Here is a 23,141-nt window from a genome sequence, read left to right on the forward strand (position 1 = left end):
CTCCATTTACTTAGCTCTTCTTTGATATTTATCAACAATGTGGTATGTTTGTTTATTATACAAAGTATACCCATGTGTTTTCTTTTTGAGATTTATTCTTCTGTTATATTTTTACTGGTATTATAAATGGTATCTTTATAAGATTTCTTATCTAATTTATTGCTGGTATGTTTAAAGATAATTGATTTTAACATGCTGGCTTTTTTCCCCCCTGTAACCAGCTAAACTCACTTGTTTTAAATATCTTCTTCCACATTTTCTCTATAGACAATCATGGGCTCTAAGAATAAAGACAGTTTTATTTCTTACTTTCAAATCTATATGTCTTATATTTCTTTTTCTTGTCTTACTGCACTAACTTGCATGATGTAGAATAGAAACGGTATAAGTAGCAATTCTTATTTTGGTCCTAATCATAGAATGGAGCCATTTAGTCTTTAGCAATAAGATGTGATGTTAATTCTAGTTATTAACAGATATGTTTTATAAGGTTGAAAATTTTAGCTTATATTAATAGGTTGTGGAGAAATTTTGTCATAAACAGATATTGAAATTTGTCAAATGTTATTAAGGTATCTTTTGAACAGATTTTTTTTTTCTGTTTTAAAATATTGGTATAAATGAATTACTGTAGTAGTCAGGCTTCTTCAGAGAAACTGAACTAGTAGGAGATATAGATAGTAATAAAGATAGATATTGATTTACTATAAGGAATTGGCTCAATGGCTACAAAATTATGGAGGCTGAGATGTCCCACAGTCTGCTGTCTATAAACAGGAAAACTAGTTGTGCAGTTCAATCTGAGTCTGAAAGCCTGAGAACCAGGGAAGCTAATGTTATAATTCCTAGCCACAGGGCAGGAGAAGACTCATATTCTAGTTCAGCAGTTAGTTCATCATAAAAACTAAATCTTCCCTCCAATCACCTTTTTGTTCTATGAAGTCTGTCAGTGGATTTGATGATTCCCACCCACATTGCTGAGGTCAATCTGCTTTACTCTGTCTACTGATTTCAATGCTAATCTCATCTGGAAATACCCTCCCATTCCCAGGGTAGATCTCACTTGCTTATAATATTCCATTCTACTTATATATGCTAGGCTTAGTTTGCCAATATTTATAAATAATTTTTTGGGGTGCCTGGGTGGCTCAGTCAGTTGGGTGTCTGATGTCAGCTCGGGTCATGATCTCGTGGTCTGTGAGTTCAAGCCCTGCCTTGGGCTCTTGCTGACAGCTCAGAGCCTGGAGGCTGCTTCGGATTCTGTGTCTCCCTCTTTGTGCACCTCCCCTGCTCATGCCTCTCTCTCTCTCTCTCTCTCTCTCTCTCTCTCACAAGTAAATAAAAATTTTTAAAAAATTAAGTTTTTTTTTCCATGTTCATGAGGAATATTATTCTGTAATTTTCTTTTCTTACAATATCATTATCTGTTTTGGTATCATTGCAATGCTGGCCTCATTAAAAAGAGTTAGGAGGTATGCTCTTCTCTATTTTCTGAATTTTTGTTTTGTTTTATTTGTTTTTAGAATTATAATTTCTTCCATTAATCTTTTATATAACTCATTAATAAATCCATTTGAATATTTTTCCCCCTTTTTGGAAAGTTAACTATGAACACAGTGTCTTAATTGATATAGGACTAATTGCACTCTTTATTTCTTCTTGAGTGAGTTTTGTTCATTTGTGTTTTTAACATTTTCTTTTCATTATGTTATTAACTTATTGTCTGATGCCAATAAATTTTAGAATGGTTTAGCAAATATTTAGCAAAAAGCAGCTAACTGATACAGTCATTCATATATGATACATTAACTCATCGATGTACTTTCAATATATAGTTGACCCTTGAACAATTCAGGGGATAGAGGTGCCAACCTCTTGTGCAGTTGAAAATCCACATATATATTATATACTGTATTCCTACAATAAATTGAGTTCAACTCACTCAATAAAGTGAGTTTAAGAGTCAATTGTAAACTTAAAACATCAATAATATTTTTTAGGTTCTGTTATATACCCTGGGTATGCTGACAAAACCGAACTGTAAGAAATAAGAATCTATTGTATTCTATAAATCATTCTACAATATGCGAAGCCTAGCATGACAATGACTATCTCAAAGAGGTTTATTAGGCTTTTACTATGAAAGAAAACTTGTTACTTTTGTATCAAGTGTTCCTTACTATGTAGTGCTATGCAGTGCTTCCTATGTACTAATCTGTAAGTAAGTAGCACTGTTCAAACAATAAGAACATTTTTAATCATTTTTGTACTACAAATTTATAATATGTTCAGACTTCAACAAATCTTATTACTTTCTGTGGCTAATTCTACTCTAGCTACACTGATATCTTTACTGGTTATATATCATGCTTCACATATTCCCACCTTGAAGCCTTTGTAATCCCAGATTTCTGTACCTGAAAAATCTCATTTATATTAATCCTTAAATGTTAGTTCCCCAAAAGGACATTCCTTAGGCATCATGACTAAAATTATAATTCTTTCCTGTTTTACCTGCTTACCCTTTTTAATTTTTTCATAGCATTATATGACAATATACCATATATTTGTTTATTTATGTTCTGTCTTTCAACCTCACTTTAGTATGCAAACTCCACAGAAGGAGGGACTTTATTTGTTCACTGCTTTGTTTCCCTTATTGCTTATCTGCACTGGCTAGAACAGAATTTAGCATATCATAGGCATGTAATAAATATTATTGAACAAATAAATAAAGTGTCCATTATTTTAGGAGCTCTAATTTTTTAGAACAAGTAGCATACTCATAGAATCAGAGAATTTGGCTTTCATTCTGTGATCCTGCTATTAAATTTGAGCACATTATATAATTTGTCTGAGTTTTCATTTTTTTCAGTTTCTTAATTTAAATGTCCAACTCTGCTGTCATATACATTAATTCCTTCTGCCTGAAATGTTTCAGTGTTCCAGCCTTCAGTGATTACTCTTTCTTCTGCATTACTAATAAAACTGTTGTTCAGTATGCTGCATACTTCTATACTCATTATACTAAACAGTAATTTGAAATGTATTTAACTTTCTTACATTTGTCTTTTTTCCTGAAAAGAGTGACCAAAATAAGAGAAAATGAATCTTATTTTTTAATTAGCCAAATGAATTTAATGGATCAACTTTTTTTATCCTACGATCATGATTAATGAAAATCCTTCACACGTCTGATTGAGATCTGACATTTTATAGGCATGGATTGAGGATTCTCCCTTTTCTTTACTGGATAAAAGCATATAAATGCTTGGAAAGCTTCCACTTAAGTCTGTATTTCAGGTCTGTATAATTTTTCTAATTTACAAGGACAGAAAGCCAAAAAATCAAGTGTTTTGTCTTTTTAGTCCTTCTAAAATTCCCACACTGACTAGATCTTTCAAGTATTCCAATTGGATTTCCCTTCAACTGGCAGAATTCAACCTACCCAAACCAACTATCTTTTCATATAATCTATTCTTTACCCCTTTCCAAGTGTCATGGTCTTTTACATCTTGAAAATCATAAATTTTCCCTTAGTTTCCTCTTTGTGTCAGAAATTTTCAAGCCTGTAGCACTGCAGTTATGTTGCTCCCTTTTCTGTAGGGTGTAGAGAGGCAGAGGGAAAATTTAGGCTTCAAAGATGGATCAGGAAAGGAGATCCATCATAGTGATGTAGCTGTAGGGACAGTAAATATCTTATCTTCTTTCTTGACATCAGGTAAAATAAACAAATAAAACTAATAAAAAAAACTACTATTTTTTCTCATTAAGTTAAAAATGTCAACCTTCATATAATGTTTATGGTCTTATTTTGCTGGAAGAGTTCTTTATTTGTCCTTAAATTTTACTTAAAAGCCATTTTTATTTGTCTCTTTTCCTTGTTGACAGGGAAAGTAGAAGAAACTTGAAGACAAGTCTTATATGTCCTATTTTATAACTATAAATTTGTCAAATAATTTGTCCTATGTAGAGTAAATTCTAGATAGTGATTAAAATTAAAAGAATGAAGTATATTTCTCTTTTTAATGTTTATTTATTTTTGAGAGAGAGACAGAGCATGAGTGGAGGAGGGGCAGAGAGAGAGAGGGAGACACAGAATCCGAAATAGGCTCTAAGCTCTGAGCTGTCAGCACAGAGCCTGACGCAGGGCTCGAACTCACGAACCGTGAGATCATGACCAGAATTGAAGTCAGATGCTCAACCGACTGAACCACCAGTTGCCCAAGAATGAAGTATATTTGTAAAGCTAGCTATCTGTTTTTATTTAGATGGACTTTGTTAGACTTTGATAGAACATTGTTCCTTCTTATAGTTCTAGTTTTAGATTTTGTTTCTTATTTTATTTGAACTTCATACAATTTATTCACAGTCTTCCTCCATTTTATTACCATATCCATAGTGAAAAAGCAGAATATTTAAAATTTATATTTTAATATACATTTATTCATCTTTCATGAAATACTTTTTTAAACTATCATTTCTCTTATTTCTGATAGCCTTTTCTGCTGAATTGATCATGTGTATTGTGCTTTATTTATTTATATAATTTAGTGTGTGTGTGTGTGTGTGTGTGTGTGTGTGCGCGCGCGCATGTGTGGTGTACTTTAGAAAGCACTGTATCCATTCTCTCTAGTTAGCCCCACACAACAGCCTTGAGGAGGAGAAATAGTATATTCTCCTTAACCTACCATTGCTGGAGAAGACAAGTTACAATATATATCCTAGTTCACAGATTGGAGTGGCAGAAACAGGATTGAGGCCTTCTGCCCTGTTCTTCAGTGCTATCTCTACTATATCAAGTCACTCTGCAACGATGCAGCAAACTGTTCCAGTATTGATAGTCAGGAGCTATATAAAAGAAGCCACTCACTAAAGACTGCATATTCTTTGGCTTTGTGTGACATTTATATGAAATTGTAGAAAAGGCAAAATCAGTTTGCTTCTGGCAGATCAGTGATTAGAAGCAAGGGTGGGGGTGGGAATTGATTGCGTACAGGTATAAGGGAGCTTTGTGTGGTTATGAGAGTATTTCAAAGCCTGACACTGTAGCAGTTAAAATGACAGTAGTCCCCCAATATATGGAACTGCAAGCTTAAAAGGAAGGAAACTTTTAGATGTTTATTATACCTGAATAGAATGTAAAATATATACATTGTCAGCAGACTGTTACTTCTACATCAGTAACATAAATATAGAATTTGTTTTATTTATTACCCAATCATGTGTAATCAATTGACTTTTAAAAAATGATTTGCCTTTAAATCCTTTGATAATCAGTTTAAGGCTGAGCAGTTTGTTAAAAATGCAGAGCCTTGTGTTTTTCTCCCATCTGACCTGATGCACTAATCACTAGGGCACAGTTGTGTTATTCAGAACATGGAATGAGGTCACATTTCTCCCTAGTGGAGAGTAAATAGCAAATGTACTTTAAAAAGTACCTGGCATTTAATGCCTAATCCTTAAGATTAGTTGATGTTAAAAATAAATAAATAAAGCCAAGAAATGCTTACTTTCTCACAAAAGGATTTGACCAACATTTTTTTGATTAGTAATTTTCTATATGTCCAGTCATATACATTTAAAATAAAAAAGTATGAGAATATTGGGGAATGAGTTGAAGCAAATAAATAGGTATTTTAAAAGATAAAGTGTGCATAAGCTTAGATTATTTTTTATGATTTCTTCTCATTCACAGCTTTTAAATCACTTGAGATGATAATTTTTCCTCCTCCATTATTATTTTGTTTGTGATTTTAATGTGAGTACTACCATAAAAAATTATGGAAAAGTATAAATATACAAAGGAAAAGTAACATAATAAACCTCTATTGATCCAATATCCAGTTTCAATGTAGTCAATATATGTTTCTCTAAGTCTATACCTATTCTCCATCCACACCCCATCTTAGTTATTTTTTTCAGTTAAATCCTAGATATCACTTTATTTCATCCATAGATCCTTCAATATGTATCAAAAGATACTTTAAAAATCCTAATTCCAATTTTTATATCTTTTCTGAAGTAATTAAGTATAATTCTTTAAGGTTATAAAAACACAATATTCACATTTATCTCAATATTCCATAGTATTTTAAATTTACGGTTTGTTTGAATCAGGAAACAAAATACATGTGATATGTTTCATTGATATAGTTTAAATTATTTTTGACTTATAAGCTTCCCCTCCTTCTTTTCCCTTATAAATTATTTGATACAGAAACCAAGGAAATTGATCCTCTATAACTTGGGACATTCTGGATTTGCTCATTGCCTCCCTTTGTATCAGTTAAGGTGGTCTGCATACTTTTTTTATTTCCTGTAAAAAAAAGTAGTTACATTTTGAAGGCTGGTCAAATTTGTTCTATTTTTTTAATAATACTTCACAGCAGGGGTTGTAAGCTTCCTATTGTATCACATCAAGTGATGTTATGTCTAGTTTTCATTCTTATTCTTATTGAGATCTAACCACCTAGCTTTTTCTTGTTTTTTTTTTTTTAGTATCAACACAAACTCAGAATGATCCCAATGCCAATATTTTTACGAAAATTAAGCTTATGAAAAACATTTAAGATGTCTTGCACCATTCTTTTACCTTCTACATGATTTTAATTAAAAGTTTGCTTCATTTATTATTTCATATCTATTTTTCTGTTTATTTATTTTTATTATGGTAAAATATACATAATATGAAGTTACCATTTTAGCCACTTTAAAGTGTATAGAAAAATACGGAATTCTTCATGAATTTACATGTTAGTATTTCACAGGGTCCATGCTAATTTTCTCTTTGCCATTATGATTTTAGTATATGCATGCTACTGAGCAACAACTTGAATTTGTTTTTATCTTTAGGATATATCTGAATATCTGACTTGGTCTATATTCCAAATTACTGTAGCTTAAAGTCCTACTAATGAATAGATCCAATGGCCTTTAAACATTTTTCATTGCAAATATATTTCACTGTTTTGTCATTTGTTATTTATTGATTATAATGTTTATTTGTCATATTTTTTTGGACAAGTAACAAACTAAAATTATTAATTTTATCCTTTATTGATTATGTTTTGTGAATCATAGTTAACACTATTTTCTCTACTTTCAAGTTTATAGGTGAATTTAAATATATTTCTTTTAATACTATGTGGAGATAATTTTGCTTTTTCTTCATATGGCTATGCCACTATTCCAACACTACTAATTATAAAGAATATTTTTCTGACTGATTTCTAATGCTATGTTTGTGATATACTAAATTTTTACTTGCAAATATATCTATTTTCAGATTTTCTATCTTAGTCCATTCATTTTCTAATGCCTTATTCTCTTATACATACAGGACATAAAATACATCTCATCTAGAGTGAACTAGAATATCCTTCTCATGGTTTCTGTGCTTTCTCTATTTTTGTTTGTCCTTTCAGATGAACCTTATAATTTTCTATCTCAAGGGGAAAAAAAAGATCTGTTTTTTTATGGCAATAATATTTAATTTATAAATCAAATATTTTTGTTAATATTCACATGTATGGTTGGTTTGTAGATTTCATTTTTGGAGCAATTTTTATCAGGTTTTATAATCAATATAACATTCACCTTAAAAAAGAATTTAAAGGGTTTTTTGTTCCTTTCTTTATGTTTTCAAATAGTTTAGTACTTGGATTATCTTTACAGTCATTTAAAGCAATTGCCTTCTGAAAGCATTTGGAGCTTAAATCAAATACTTTTACCATAATATGTATTGGTTTTGGCTGCTTGTGAAAACTTTTCTCTGAGAAATAATATTCTCTTTCAATATGAAGATGTAATTCTTAATTTATTTCAGAAAAGTTATATGATATTATGGTTTTTAATATGTATTCTTTGTTCTTTTGTTTTCACTTGGAGTGTGTGTGTGTGTGTGTGTGTGTGTGTGTGTGTGTATGTGTACTTTCTCCACTTTTTCTATTACTTCCTCCTCATTTTATGCCTCTATTAATTTTTGCTTGATTTTAAAATTTACTGTTCTACTTTTCATTGTCTATTCCTTTTACTGTATCATGTATGATACCTGTTCATTTCCATTGTCTACTTAGCTTTGCTTTTATTTATGAAATTATTTTAAATTTATTTCTAAATCATTCTAGAATTCAGTGAGGTCTTATTTTCAACCTCTCTTATTTTTATAATTTTATTTTTCTCATTTTTTTCTAGTTCTTATGATTTTTTTCATATTTTAATTATATTTGGTTTATTTTGAAATACTAAGCTTCAATGTTTAAAATCTTTTTTAGGAGAGCATGTTCTTTTGGTATATCTTCAGTGTCTTAAAGATGTTTATTTGGCTCATATTTTTTTGACCTAGAATGAGTTGATATGGAATTAACTACAATTCTATTGTGTTATGAATATTTATATGAAATAAGTTTTCTTGAATTTTAAAAAATATCTTTCCAGATAGGGAGATATTCTAAGGTAGCTTTCATAGCTTCATGGCTTCAGGCTTTACTGTGAAGATCACAAAGTTAGTTCAGGTACTTTGAGAACTGTCTCCTCTCTTCCTTTTTTTTTTTTTTTTTTTTTTTTTTACCATCATCAGAATATTTCCTTTCTCTCTTTCTTTTCCACACTGAGTGCCCCAACTCTTTTTCTTTTTGTCCCATAGTATCTTTCTCCTGCTTAACGTGAGTTTTATTCCCATCAGTTTCTCTTTTGCATAGGTTTTGTCCTTGAAGGAAACTTCTTCATTTGGTTGGTTTCAAGCACTCATGACACCTCTATATCCTCAGCATAGTCTAACATTCCTGAAGTCTCCTAAACTCATCCTTACAGTGGAAGCAGAAAGTCTCCTCTCCTGATGTTTTTCTCGGATACCTTCACCTGACTTCTCTTCCAGAGTCTTCTCTTGCTTTCTGAATGAATTGTTGTTGGTAGTTTACTAGCATCAGGGCTATTCTATATCTTTGTCTTTCTCCTTCTTCTCACACAGTTAATTATATACATGTTGTAGTTAGGCACAGCTCAGTGGAATTTTGTGGTTTGTGAGGATACCACTTCACTTCTTAGGGATAAAATGCTTTCACTGTTCTATTAATTTACATATTTAGTACTTTACTGCATTTATTGTTAATGTCTGTTTTGTTAGGGGGTTCAAGAAGACTTAAATACTTTGCTATTCCAGTAACAGCATATTTATTTTAAATGATCTTTACTTGTAAGAGCAACTTAGGTTCATAGAAATATTAAGCAGAAGATATGGATTGACTTTTGTATATTAAACTTGTATCCTGTAACTTTGCTATAATCACTTAATTAGTTTCAGGAATTTATGTTGATTCTTTCAGATTTTCTACACAAATAACCACAACATCTGTAAACGAAGTTTATTTCTTCTGTCCCAATCTATATGCCTTTTATTTTCTTTTTTTGTCATATTGCACTAGATAGAACTTCCCAAATCACAATGCAGGTAAGTTGAATTCAAAAAGGAGGTAGTGGTATCACTGTGTGGTAAAAACAAAATTATAGTTCATTGTTGCTGTGGTGGCTTGGGTTTCAGGAGCAAAGATTTAAAGAGAAAGGCATGGCAGAGAATGGGCCACGAGAAAGTATATAAAATAATTTGTGTCTTTGGTTTAGTGTTTAGCTATGCACTCAAGGAGTAAAACTCCAGGATGTGTAGCAGAGAATAGCCACAAGGAATCAGGAGAGATTTGAGTAGATACCTAGATCAATAAAACTATCTGTGGCCAAACTCAGTTAGAAATACCATGGTGAGCGGCCAGGACTTTGAGTTAAGAAACCAGAAAGGCCCTGGTCTAGAAATATGGACCACATCCTAGAATTAAGATACATGCTCTAAGAGTAAAAGATATGCTTAGGGGAATTAGAAGTCAAGATAATCCACATCTTTACAGTGTATCACCTTCAATATATGAGATATAAAATTACTAATCATATGAATAACCAGCAACAAGTAATAAACAGTAAAGAAATACAATAGTCTATTGTAAGAGCAGGCCTAGAGATGATACATATATTGTAATTAGTAAGGACTTTAACATACTCTCGATACCTATGTTATAGAAAAGACAGAAAAAGAAAAATAATGTGAATAAAGGGATGGAAAATATTGGTAAAATGTTTATGTATTTATATAAAGAAAAATCACTGGATCTCATGGAGGTTATTAAAGGCAGACCAACACAGGATAGGCTATATATTGAACTCAGAAATACATTATTAGAAATGATATGTAAACTGAAATAAAGAAAAACAAAGAAGGCAAACATAACAAAATAAAACAAAGCATAAGGTACATGTGGAAATTTGTCCAAAAAAAGTCCCAGCGGGAGAAGACAGAGAGTTGGGATAGAATCTATACTTGAAAAAATAATGGCTGATAATTTCCCATAGCATTTGGAAGATATTTCCAGTGAATTGAAGTGGGATAAATACAGAGAGAAACATACCTAGGTGGATTATAATCAAATTGTTAAAAACTAAAGACCAAATGGTAATATTCAAAACAGCTACAAGGGGAAAACACTGTATGACATTTAATAGGAAAAGTATATAACTCATAGCTAAGATGTTAATAAAAAGTAGAAGTCAGGAAAAAAATAGAAATATACCTAAACTAAGTCTCATTAATACAGGAGATTGGCAAATATAGTTTTCTGGATAGCTACCCTCTTGTCCCTCATCCCTTATGGAGCAGGTCAAGGAAAGTTCAGGAAATGTATGGGAGAACAAAAAATAACTTATCTGTACTGTGGGAAATAAGAATATTGGCATATATCCTTAGGAACATATTCAACATTAGGCTTTGGTGACATATCTCAGTGGTGTTTTCAAGTAAGAAGGTGGATATGCAAATTTAGATTACAGAGGAAATTCCTAGAATTCACACACAATATGTGATATCTTCTAAGAATAACATAACAAAAGAAGTATCTCAGATCAAATACTCAAAAACTTCAAGGTTAAAATTAAGGAAAGTTTTAAAATTTACAAAAATATTTTTGACCTGATATACATGAAATTTGATATTCTAATTTATAATAGATATTCTAGAATCAAGGAATATTCCTTGATTAAAGTATAGCATCAGAAACTACATACATTGATGCTGTCATATTACCCAAAAGTATTACTCCCATTCTTCCCATGATTAATTTTACTGAACTGTATAAATTTGAAAAAGCAAATCTAATTAAGCTCTTATAAAAAAGTCATGTATATCATGTATAGTTTTATTGGTAATATTGTTTTCTAAATCACCCACTATTCTATTTCATCAACTCTCTTAGGATAAATTTCCTTCAGGATCAATGCACAATTTCTGTGTTTTCCTTTATAATTTGTTGGCTTAACTCTTAGAAATTCTGGATGAAGTGATTGATCATGTTTTCTCATTATTTTTAGAGGTAAATATGTTGCCTATTTCTTGCAAGCAGGCTGAACTTCTCAGCATATATTCTATGCATTAAATTCAGAGTTAACTTGAATCGTAGTTTTAACTGCCTCATATGGGTCAATTTGTGTCCTCCAAAAACATATGTTCAAGCGCTAAACAGCAGTACCTCAGAAGGTGACCTTATCTGGATAAAGGGTTGTTGCATGTGTAATTAGTTAAGATGAAATCGTACTAAAGTAGAGTGGACCCATAATCCAATATGACTAGTGCTTTTTTGAAAAGAGGGAAGACAAAGTGTAGATGCAGATACATAGGGAGTGTGCCATGTACAACGGAGGCAGAGATTGGCATGATGCAGCTATAAGCTGAGGAATGCCAAAAATTTATAGCTTCCACCAGGAACTAGGAAGAAGCACAGAGGGACTTTATACTTAGAGGGAGCATGCTCCTGTTGATATCTTGACTTCAAAACTATGAAAGCATAAATTTCTGTTGTTTTAAGCTACCCACTTTTGGTACTTTGTTATCGTAGCCCTAGGAAATTAATATGCTGCCTTTATACTCAATCCCTTCACTTATTTTTATTTTGTTTTTCATTGTACTTCTACATAGGGTTTTTATTTTTTTATTTTTTTAAAGTTTATTTTGAGAGAGAGAGAGAAAAAAGGAGAGAACGAGGCACAGAGAAAGAGGCAGAGAGAAAGAGAGAATCCCAAGCAGGCTCCCCCAATCAGTGTGCAGAGCATGATGTGGGGCTCAAACTCATGAAACTGTGAGATTATGACCTGATTCAAAATCAAAAGCTCCACGCTTAACCGACTGCACCCAGCCACCCAAATTTTTAAAAATTTGAGTATAGTTCACACAATGTTACATTAGTTTCAGGTGTACAACTTAGTGATTTGACAAGTTTATATCTTATGTTCATCCCAAGTATACCTATAATCTGTCCCATTATATTACTATTATAATGTCATTGACTATTCCTTATGCTGTGCCTTTTATTCCCCTGACATACTAATTCTAGAACTGGAAGCCTGTATCTCCCTCTTCCCTGCATCCATTTTTATATAATATGTATTTTTTTAACCCTTGGGGCTAATCCAATTTACTACTTATAGGAAACAAGCACCTGCTCAACCTTGTTTATTACCTCCAGGCCAGTCTGCTCTTTCAGTATTATAGGGGGATGGGCAGATTGCGATTCCCAGGCATCCAGCAATGTAGGTGGGTCGCCTTAGGGAAAACCTCTACCAGCTCAAAAATTCATCTTACATTAGCAGTGAGGATTTGGGCATCACCCCAAATCATAAGTTTCTTTACTCATAAGTTTAAGGCCTACAATGCGTATTTTAATATGACTCCTTGAATCTTTTTTAAATTTTTTTTAATGTTTATTTATGTTTGAAAGAGACAGAGTGTGAGAGGGGGAGGGGCAGAGAGAGAGGGAGACACAGAATCCAAAGTAGGCTCCAGGCTCCAAGCTGTCAGCACAGAGCCCAATGCGGGGCTCGAACTCACGAACTGTGAGATCATGACCTGAGCGAAGTCGGACACTTAACCAGCTGAGCCACTCAGGCGCCCCGACTCTTTTTTTTTGATGAAATGAGGCAGAATTCCTTTCTACCCATTCAGCATCCATACTATAATATAAAAATTTAAGATGTGATCCAAGCCTTCAAATAGCTTACTATCTTAAGAATGTCTTAAGATTGCATGCCTCTGAAAGTTAATGAAATACACAAAATAATAGACACCCACATTGTAATTTTCATACAACAAACAATACCTCTATAAGAATTTAAAGTTGGGATTAATCAGTAGAGGGCAGAGTAAATAATAAACATGCAAAGTGTCGATAAATCAGGACCTAAACTGAAGCTTAAGGAAGGGGTAGAAAGGGTTTCAGCTGGTGAAGAAAGAGGATGGTATTTCAGGAAGGAAGCAAGTTGAGCAATGCTTGGATGATAGTTCAATGCATGGTGCAAATAAATGATGATACCAACTCTAGAGAAAGTTCTGTGGTTGGGGTTAGTGGAAAATAGGCTTGTCTAAGTGAGAGGCAGAAAAATTGCAGGGAATCTGGAGAAAAAAAAAAACAGGAGCCGTTAAATCTTTTTAGGAAGGAATTGGGAGTTGTTGTAGAGCTTTTGAACACTAACATAATGAAAGGACCTAAGGGAGATTAATCCAGAGATAGTGTGGAAGATAAATTAGAGTCAGAGAAAGAAAAAAGAGTCACAGAAAAGAGTCAAGAGAAAAGAGCCTGAGAGCTCTTTTAGAAAACTAATGAAAGAATCCAGACCTGTGGTGTCAGAGGCCTAAATAAATGCTACTGACTAAGAGCATCAGCTAAGTTTTCGGAGTTTTTCTTCAGACTCTGATTTCTCTATAACTATTTAATTTCTCTTTTTCATCTTGATTGGATTTGAGCCATTGGTATTTATCTTAGGGATCTTTTCACTGATAATGAAAGATTTTTGTTTAACCTTGAAAGACTTTGAATAAACTTTAATTTTTAAAAGCACTTAACATGTATGGCATATGAGTGTGTTTATAATGCTCACTATTAAGCTCAATATTGACAGAATGCCAAGTCTGAAATTTTTAACTATGTTATCTTTAATTTCCAAGCTGTGTTAATTTTGCTGCCTGTAGAACCTTCATTTCCATCTCATTATTGTCTCTTTTCTTGAGACTACTCTAGCTAGCACATGTGTCTGAAATAGGTAGATGCTTTTTCTTTGAATTTTACCTTCCTTGTCCTTTTAGAAAATGGAACCTCTTTATTTACATATTTCAAGGGTACTTTTTATGTCATAATTGATTTTGAGGACTGTGGCCTGATACTTCTATTTAGATAGAAATTTATGTAAGTAATTTGAGACATCCTTCAAATTGCAATATCATCAGTATTATATGACCTGTTTTTGAGTACCAACACCAAAAAATCCATTATATACATTCAAAATTTGTTTTTTGTGGGTATTTTCATTTTTTGAATGTAAAACATACTTTTTTCCATAAAGCATATATTTCTAATGGACAATCCTTTGAGCTCTTTATGCAAATTTAGCCCCAGGAAAAGAAACAAGTAGAGTTGAAATGAATGACATTGAATATCCCACGTATGTTCATTTGAGAGTCACTAATGTTCACAGAATGAACAACAAATTGATAAGTATTCAGGAAAATAGATGACTGGAGATTATTGAAAACATATTCTACAACTAAAAACATTTCAGAACTATTGTGTTTTAGGATATGAAATTCTGATAATTCTTTGAATCAGAGTCAGCTGGGCATCATTCCTTTTAAAATCTCCACCTGCTGCTGCAAAACCAGCCTAAATAGTTATGTGGCAACCTGTATTGCATTTTGAAACTTAAATTCTTAGAATAGTAATTTTGCACTGGGGTGCCTGTGTGGCTCAGTCACTTAAGCGTCTGACTCTTAAGTTTGGCTCAGGTCACAATCTTGCAGCTTGTGGGTTTGAGTTCCACATTGGACTTTTTGCCGATGGTGCAGAGCCTACTTGGATTCTCTCTCTTCCCTCTCTCTCTTCTCCTCCCCCACTTGCACTGTCTCTCTCGAAATAAATAAATCAACATTAAAAAAAAATATTAGTAATTTTGCACTAGGAATGTATTATCCTTGTTAGAATTACTATAAGTGATTTAATGGTACCATATTTTCAAAATAAATGCTATTAACTAAATTTTAGCTGTATCAATTTTTTCAGCTAAATGTATCAATTATTTAAATACAAATTATAATTAATATAACTTAATATAAGTTAATATGCATTCTGTATTTTTTAAATTATATATAATTTTTCTTTTTTTCTAATAAGAAATAAAATACATTTCATTCTTTGGCAGGAGTCTTATATTATTTTTTCAGCCAAAAGTATATGTAAAAAGTTTTTTTAATCAAAAAACTCCTATGATAAATATCTATTGTTTTTATACTTACAGACCTCATCTACTTTACAGTATAAATCGTATGATGTTATAATTTGACAATATGACTGTTTCCTTTAGCAAAGTATAAACTCTTAAAAGCAAAGTTTTACTAAGTGCTTAATAAATTCATTGATAAGTGAATGCATGAATTTTTTATGTTACTAATTTTTTTGGTTTGTTACTTTGGAGTTTGTTTAACATAGGGACATAAATCTTTAGGTACCTAATTTAAATGAATATATAGCTATCTCTGGACTTAAAAAAATGAAATCCAGTTTAAAATTCTTTCACATTTAAGTAAATGGATTGGTTTCATATAATTATTGTTAAATATGTTTTCCTAGGTAATCCATTATGGAGTGCATTACAAAATTCTTGTGAAGAGCTGTGATTGACTTATAATGACCTTATTCATTCAGATCTTGATTAGCAATTTCTACATTTATTTCTTTAAAGAAAATACAACAGTTTCAATTTAATTTATGATTCCAAGTTGGTGTGGAAGAGATTTTTTGTGGTTACCATTAGGCGCATACATAACATCTTATTCAAATAGCAGTCTGTATTAAGTTGATGGTCACTTAAGTTTGTATCCATTCTAAAAGCACTAATTTATCACCCCTCCCTCTTTTATGTATATGATACTATATTTTACATCCTTTTTTGAATGCCTTGACTTTTATACATATAGTTGATTTTACTGCTTTTGTGCCTTAACCTCTATACTGGTTTTATAAATGATTAATCTAGTGTTTTTATTATCTTTATATTTACCTATAAATATTTTACTTTCATAATTTTCTTTCTCCTGACTATGGTCTTTCCTTTCCCCTCAAAGTATTCCCTTTAACATTTCTTGTAAGTCTGGTTTTGTGGTGATGAACTCCTACAACTTGTGTTTGTCTGGAAAACTATCTCTTCTTCTAAGGTGAATAATAGTCTTGTTGGGTAGAGTATTTCTAACTGTAGCTTTTTCCCTTTCAGCGCTTTGAATATATCATGTCTCTACATTCTGGCCTGAAAAGTTTCTGCTGAAAAATTAGCTGTAGCCTTATGGAGTTTCCCTTGTATGTAACTGTCTTCTTTTTTCTTGTTGCTTTTTAAAATTTTCTCTTTATCTCTATTTTTTTGTCATTTTAATCATTATGTATCTTGGTGTGGATCTCTTTGGGTTTATTTGGGCTGCAGGGGGCGGCGGGGGGTGGTTCTTAGTGTCTCCTGGATCTGGATGTCTGTTTTTTCCCCTAGATTAGGGAAGTTTTTAGCTATTCTTCAAATAAGATTTCTGCCTTCTTTTCTCTTTCTTCACTTTTTGGGATCCCTATAATATGAATGTTATTACACTTGATGGTGTTGCTGAGCTCCCTTAACCTATTTTCATTTTTTGTTATTCTTTTTTCTTTTTGCTGGTCAGCTTGGTCATTCTGTCTTCCAGTTTGCTAATCTTTCTACTTCCTCAAATCTACCATTGATTCCCTCTATTATATTTTTAATTTCAGTTATTGAGTTCTTCATATCTGATTTGTTCTTTTTTTTAGTACTTATTTATTTTTGAGACAGAGCACAAGCAGGAGAGGGGCAGAGAGAGAGGAAGACATAGAATCATAAGCAGGATCCAGACTCTGAGCTGTCAGCACAGAGCCTGGTGCAGGGCTCAAACCTATGAGGTCAGGTCATGAGATCATGACTCAAGCTGAAGTTGGACGCCCAACTGACTGACTCCCAGATGCCCCTGATTTGTTCTTTTTTATGTTCTCTATCTCTTTGTTGAACGTCTAACTGGAATCCTCCTTTCTTTTATCAAGTTCATTAAGTATTTTTATGATGATTACTTTGAATCCTCTATCAGGCATACTGTTTATCTCCATTTCATTTAGCTCTTTTGCTGTGTTTTTGTTCTGATCATTCATTTGGGACATATTCGCCTAGCTTCTTATTTTGTCTAACTCTGTGTTTGTTTTCTATGTATTAGAAAAGTAATTTACATCTCCTATCTTGAAAGTAGTGGCCTTATGAAGAAGAGGTCCTGTAGTGTCTTGTAGCACACTGTCTCCTTTACACCAGAACCTGGCAATACAGGGCTATCTCCTATGTTGGTTGCATACACCTACTGTTTTAACTTAGTCTAATTTACCTTCAGTTTAGTCATCTGCCATGACACACTTTGCCTGTTGTGGCAAGGGTTTGGTCCCTGTATTGGCAAGGGGCCAGTTTGGGACAGCTCTGTTCTTCTAATTAGGTGGTCTCAGCAGCCAGACAAGATGCTTGCCCTCGGCCCATTTTCTGGGGCTGCAGTTCCACTGATGTGCCGGCTACTCTCTCTGCATTGTCCCTGAGAAGCTTTCATTGGTGGGTGGGGCCTCCAGAGAAACCAGATATCTTGGTTGTTCTTGGAGATGTCTTTTAAAGATCCCTACCCTTCCAGCATGAATCATCATGTTTACCCCAGGTGCCTTTCATACTGCTGCTTCTATACTATATCTCTGTGGGGTTGTTTTTTATGTGGTCTCACATAACAAACAGGGGGCACTCAGTTTCCTGTCAACCTCTGGCTCTCCTAGAACTGACCCTACTGATTTTTAAAGTACACAAGGGTAAGCAAAACCCTTGAAAAACTCACAAAGTTAAGCCCACTGGTTTTCAAAGCCATATGTTATAGGGATTTGCCTTCCTGGTGTAGGTTTCCTATGCCTGGGGTCCCTGGGGTGTCTGGTGTGCCTGGTGTGGGGTCTGCTTCTCTCCCTTCTCTGTGCTTGTGGTGTCCCTCCCCTGTCGTTAGTCTCAGTAGGAGTTTGATTTCTGACTGCTTTCTCTGCCCCTCCTACCCTTTTTTGATGTGGCCGCCTCTCTTTGATCAAGTATGGAAAATCTGTTCTGACATTCTTTGGGTCATTTTCTGGGTGCACTGATGTGGCTGTTATCTAGATGTGTCTGTGGGAAGAGATGAGCTTAGAATCCTCCTACTCTGCCATCTTCCCAGTAACCTCTTGGGGGAGATTTTTTGAATGTTGATATGTTCTTATGATAACTTGATGACATTTTGGGTAAGTATATCTTGTGTCAATATACAGTGCATAAATAATGAGGAATATATAGGGAGGAAAAGACTTTCATATGGCTTCTTGCCATAGTACTCTGAATAATGTCTCTTTGGCAAATTCATACTTCAGCATTTATGTACAATAGCAACTTAAACTAGTCATTCTTAATATGAAGGATGAATTATCATAGCCTAAGGAGCTTTTTGAAAATATAGACTCCACTGGAAAATTCTTATATAGACTAGGAATGGCACTCAGCTGTATGTAAGTGGTAATATTATCCAGGTCATTTCTATACATAGCCCTGAATTATAGGCAAACAATGCTCATACTTGGGACATATATTTATATTCCAGCTAAGCTGGACATGTATAGATGTTCATATAATATAAATTCTCTTATATGTTTGATACTTTAGGAGTCAGGCCAATAAGCCAAATAATCAATATATCTTAGTGATGGCATGATAATTTTTTTTTTCAGGCTGGTTGTTTTACTAACATATAAGAGTGATAGTATTAGAAATATATTCTGGAAGAATGTAAATCTTCTAGGCCACTTAACACCAGTGGTCACAAGTTGAATATATATCCCTCTCTATCCCCATGTCTTACTTTCTGCTTTTTCTTGGAGACTCCACAACTACTTTCCCTTCTGCACTCTTGTATTTTTAGCTGCCAGGATTAGTGCTTTATTTCAAGAAATTTCATTCTTCTCAGTAGGTGTTGAATATCCTTCTCTTTAAACTGCATTTGAGATAATTAACTACTATTCTGAAAGGCTGCCTAAACCATAATCCCTTCCAAATAAGTAAGTTCTTACACTAACAGCAATAATGCTTAGTGTAGATTGCACTAGGCTTTCTGACTTGATTCCAAAGCTGTCATGTTTAGTTAACCTAGACACAGAAAAGTCCAGCATTCTATACAGGGGTTAATATAAAATCTCTACTTAATAATGACAGGTACCATTAGTCAGTTACTAACCAATGCAATCTCAGGAGTGGCACAGATGCCAAGAGATGTAGGCAGATACGAACTAGAAATAATGAAGCAATAGGTTTCAGCATTTGCATTTCCATTGTTCAAAATGCACAAGCCTCTCTTATATTGCTATATGCTATCTCCTAATTAAAAACTTCTTTACCTTTTCCACCATGAGATTCCATGTTTATAATCTGATATTCAGAGGAAAATAAATATAATTCTTACATATGTGTTAGATTAAGAAGATAATAGTACAAAAAAATGAAGGAAAGAATAGTACATAAAATAAGTTTCATGAATCAAGGTAGGGAAATTATACTTTTGCTCCAAGCCAAAGTTTTAAAAAATTATCAAAAAACTAACACAAGTAGAAAGAGTTACCATCATTAGAGATTATGCCTTTTGACTGATTAAATTTTAGAGGCTTCTTTAGACTCTAGACTTTAGACCCCAGACCTCCCTTTTCTTAGAACATTTGCTTTAGAAAACTGGTTAATTGTAATTTTTTTCTCTTCCTCTTTGAGTTGGAAATCTTTCAAAAGGTCCTTGTAAGGTTTAACCCAGGAATGTCTTTCTGAAGTATCAGGAACCATCCCTTTGAAATCTAATTATCAAAGATGGGCCCCAGTCTCTCACCTTCTGTGGGGAGATAGGAGCTTCACTCTGTCTTGACCCTGCTGCAATTTATAAAATTACCTTCCACTATGAAAATGGAAGAAAGTTTACTTATCCTATGAGTAAGACCATTTGGCAAACAGGGTAGCCTATGATTACTACCATCCCAGTTCTTACAAATTCCCTAATCCTTTTTTTTTTCTCTCTCTCTTGGTGGAGTTGAGCTCAGTCTGAGGTCTAGTCTCTTTCCCAATTGCAGTAATCTTGAAGAAAGTCCTCACTGCCTGCTTAACCTTATCTGGGACAGTTTTTGCTCCAATACTCTCACTCTTTCCTCTCCTTCTTCCTTAAATAATGCTGTTTATGGTAGAATCCATAAAGAAAAAGATGCCAAGGCCACACTAAATTCATGCACTATTGGCAGAGAATAGGAATAACTAAGACTATATGACCAAGAAAGTCCAAATCAAAAAGAAAGTTGATTAGGAAGGGAGAAATGGGTCCTTGCTTTTGAGGTGGCAAGTTATCCTTTCTGTAGAGCTGCCCTGAATAACATTCCATTTCTTCATAAACTCACTGAGACAATTTTCTGTGATTTGTTGTACTAGATTTCAAGGATCATTACTTTTACTGTCTTTATTCCTCCCAAAAGATGGTTACCAGAAAATTCCCAGAATTCTCCCTCCACAAGGCAAATGAAAGTTCTTAAGTTTGGGTAAACTGTTCAGCAAACATTTTCAAGGGATGGAGAATTCTTAAAAGAGGAATCACAGGACACATGGATATTGTAGTGAAATTCACAGGTTAAAAACACAGCTCGCTCGGCCCCCCTCCCTCTCCCGATTTCCGTTATTGGGCAAACACACTTTATTTATCTTATTCTGTTTCCTCTGGGATGGGAAAGTCTTTTATTCTTATAGTGCTTAAAACTTTTAAGCTTAAGTGGAAGAAAACTTCTTAGACCCCTCCCCTAGACTAAAAAGAAAAGTGGATCTTATTGATGGATTAAAGAGAACAAATGAAATTTGGGGATATATCACCATAAAAAATATTTTGGTTTCTTGACTTTTTCAAGGTCATATTTCCTCACTAATACAGATTTTTCTTGTTTTCTTACCAACAGCAAATATCTCCCAAACCAAGCCAAAACACACACACACACACACACACACACACACACACACACACACTGAGAGCAATTGAGTATAATGAAAATTGTTTTGAGGTGCAGACTTTAAAATATGTGATATAATACTGAATATTGTATTTAGTTCATAAATATATTGAACCAGGAATCTAAAGGCTGGAGTAATATTCCAGTTTAGCTACTATTAGCTTTTACCTTTGAGCAAGACATTTGAAATCTAGGAAACTCAGTATTTTGCCTAAAGATAGAAATAGTGATTCCTGCTGTAAGAATATCAGAATACTTTTAAAATTGAATGCAATACTAATATGAAAATGATTCATGAAATATGAATACTTACAAAACTAAAGATGACATTACTAAGGAAAATAGTCCATTAGTGCTTGATGTTGTACATCTTAAATCAAGTATTGACTTAAACAACACTGATATTTCAAAAATCTAGAAGTTGATACTAATTAGTTTGAGAAGAAACATCTTAGAGAATGTAAAAAAAAACTTTTGGATGACATCCATGGTGTGCTTATGTAAGTATTCAGGTATTCAGGTATATTTATTTACCAGAGATTTTTATTCACATAGTTAAATGCTTACTGCAGTTCAGGGTCTTTCTGTTGCAACTACTAAACATATAGTTTTGAGTGTATTTATAGAGCAGTGTTTAGCTTTGTTGATTATAATGAATTAAAACTTGACAACAGTGATGGTTTTATGAAGCTATAGTCTCTCCCTAAATTAACTTGAAACTACATTTTTAAACTAGACAAAGTGTATTCTAAGGAATATATCAAAAAATAAACATGTAAAAACAATCTAAGAACAATTTTGTAGAAGAAAAGTTAATAGAGATTTGGATTTCCTTGTGTCAAAAATGCAGTTAAACCTTAAGGCATTTTCTATCGCCCTGTGATTTTACAGCAAGATCATTGAAATAGAACACAGAGTCATGAGATAAATCCCAATACCTAGATGGATTTGGTAGGTGAATGTCTGGTCCCACTTCAAATTGGGGAGGAGAAGGGAATGAGTTGTTTTAATACATGAGGTTCAGCCTTCTGGCTCATGATAGACATACAAACAAAAAATATAGACAGATGCCCACTTCATTCCTTACACAATGTAAAATTCAAAGTGGATAATAATTCAGAAGTTAAAAATGAAACTGCAAAAGTGTTAGACGAAAACATAGGCATATATACCTTTATATATGTTAGGAATAGGCAAACACTTTCTAAACATAATCTGTAATATCCTAATAAAATTAGCCAAGATAGTATATAAATTTATTTCCTTCGAAGAGTAAGGTGGATCAATACTCAGGATATGAAGAATCTGAAAAGTGTGGATATTTAAAAAGAAATAGTGAAAAGAATATGTGTTATTTGTACATACCCTCCTTGTATAAAGATAAATAAATAAATGCATGCTAGTTCTCATATATGAAGAATTTTTTTTAATGTTTCGTTCTTTTTGTTTTTGAGAAAGAGATAGGGTGCATGCACATGAGCAAGGGAGGGGCAGAGAGAAAGGGAGAGAGAGAATCCCAAGCAGGCTCCATGCTGTCAGCACAGACCCTGATGCGGGACTCGAACCCATGAACCATGAGATCATGACCTGAGCTGAAATCAAGAATGGGACACTTAACCACCTGAGCCACACAGGTGCCCCATGAAGACTATTTATGAAAAAAGCATATGGAAATATATTTAAAGCAAACTATTATTAACTTTATTTGAGGGAAAATGTTCTCTAGACTCTGAAGAAGACAAATGTTAGAGCTAGGGTTTCCAAAACCCTTGCTTTTAATATCTATTTAACCTTCATTTTAGATTCATTTTAGCATGTTTTCTAGTAAATTTTTATTTTTTAATATGTGTAGGAAACAGTACTCCATTGTTTATATTGGTGTTAATATAATATGGTTTGAAATCTTGTAGAAGTATTTTTAAATAATTGAGTTTCTTACAGGGTTTGTCTTTTGATGAT

General features: G+C 33.1%; 2 non-coding genes across 2 annotated transcripts; both read right to left on the minus strand.

Annotated features, from left to right (window-relative positions):
- Window positions 1-6,725: 6,725 nt before the first annotated feature.
- On the minus strand, window positions 6,726-6,827 carry LOC125147409 (U6 spliceosomal RNA). Its single transcript, XR_007145181.1, has one exon. It is a non-coding gene; the product is annotated as a U6 spliceosomal RNA (small nuclear RNA).
- Window positions 6,828-12,591: 5,764 nt separating this feature from the next.
- On the minus strand, window positions 12,592-12,741 carry LOC125147704 (U12 minor spliceosomal RNA). Its single transcript, XR_007145272.1, has one exon. It is a non-coding gene; the product is annotated as a U12 minor spliceosomal RNA (small nuclear RNA).
- Window positions 12,742-23,141: the final 10,400 nt, after the last annotated feature.

This window comes from Prionailurus viverrinus, chromosome A1 (genome assembly GCF_022837055.1).
Source record: "Prionailurus viverrinus isolate Anna chromosome A1, UM_Priviv_1.0, whole genome shotgun sequence".
NCBI lineage: Eukaryota > Metazoa > Chordata > Mammalia > Carnivora > Felidae > Prionailurus > Prionailurus viverrinus.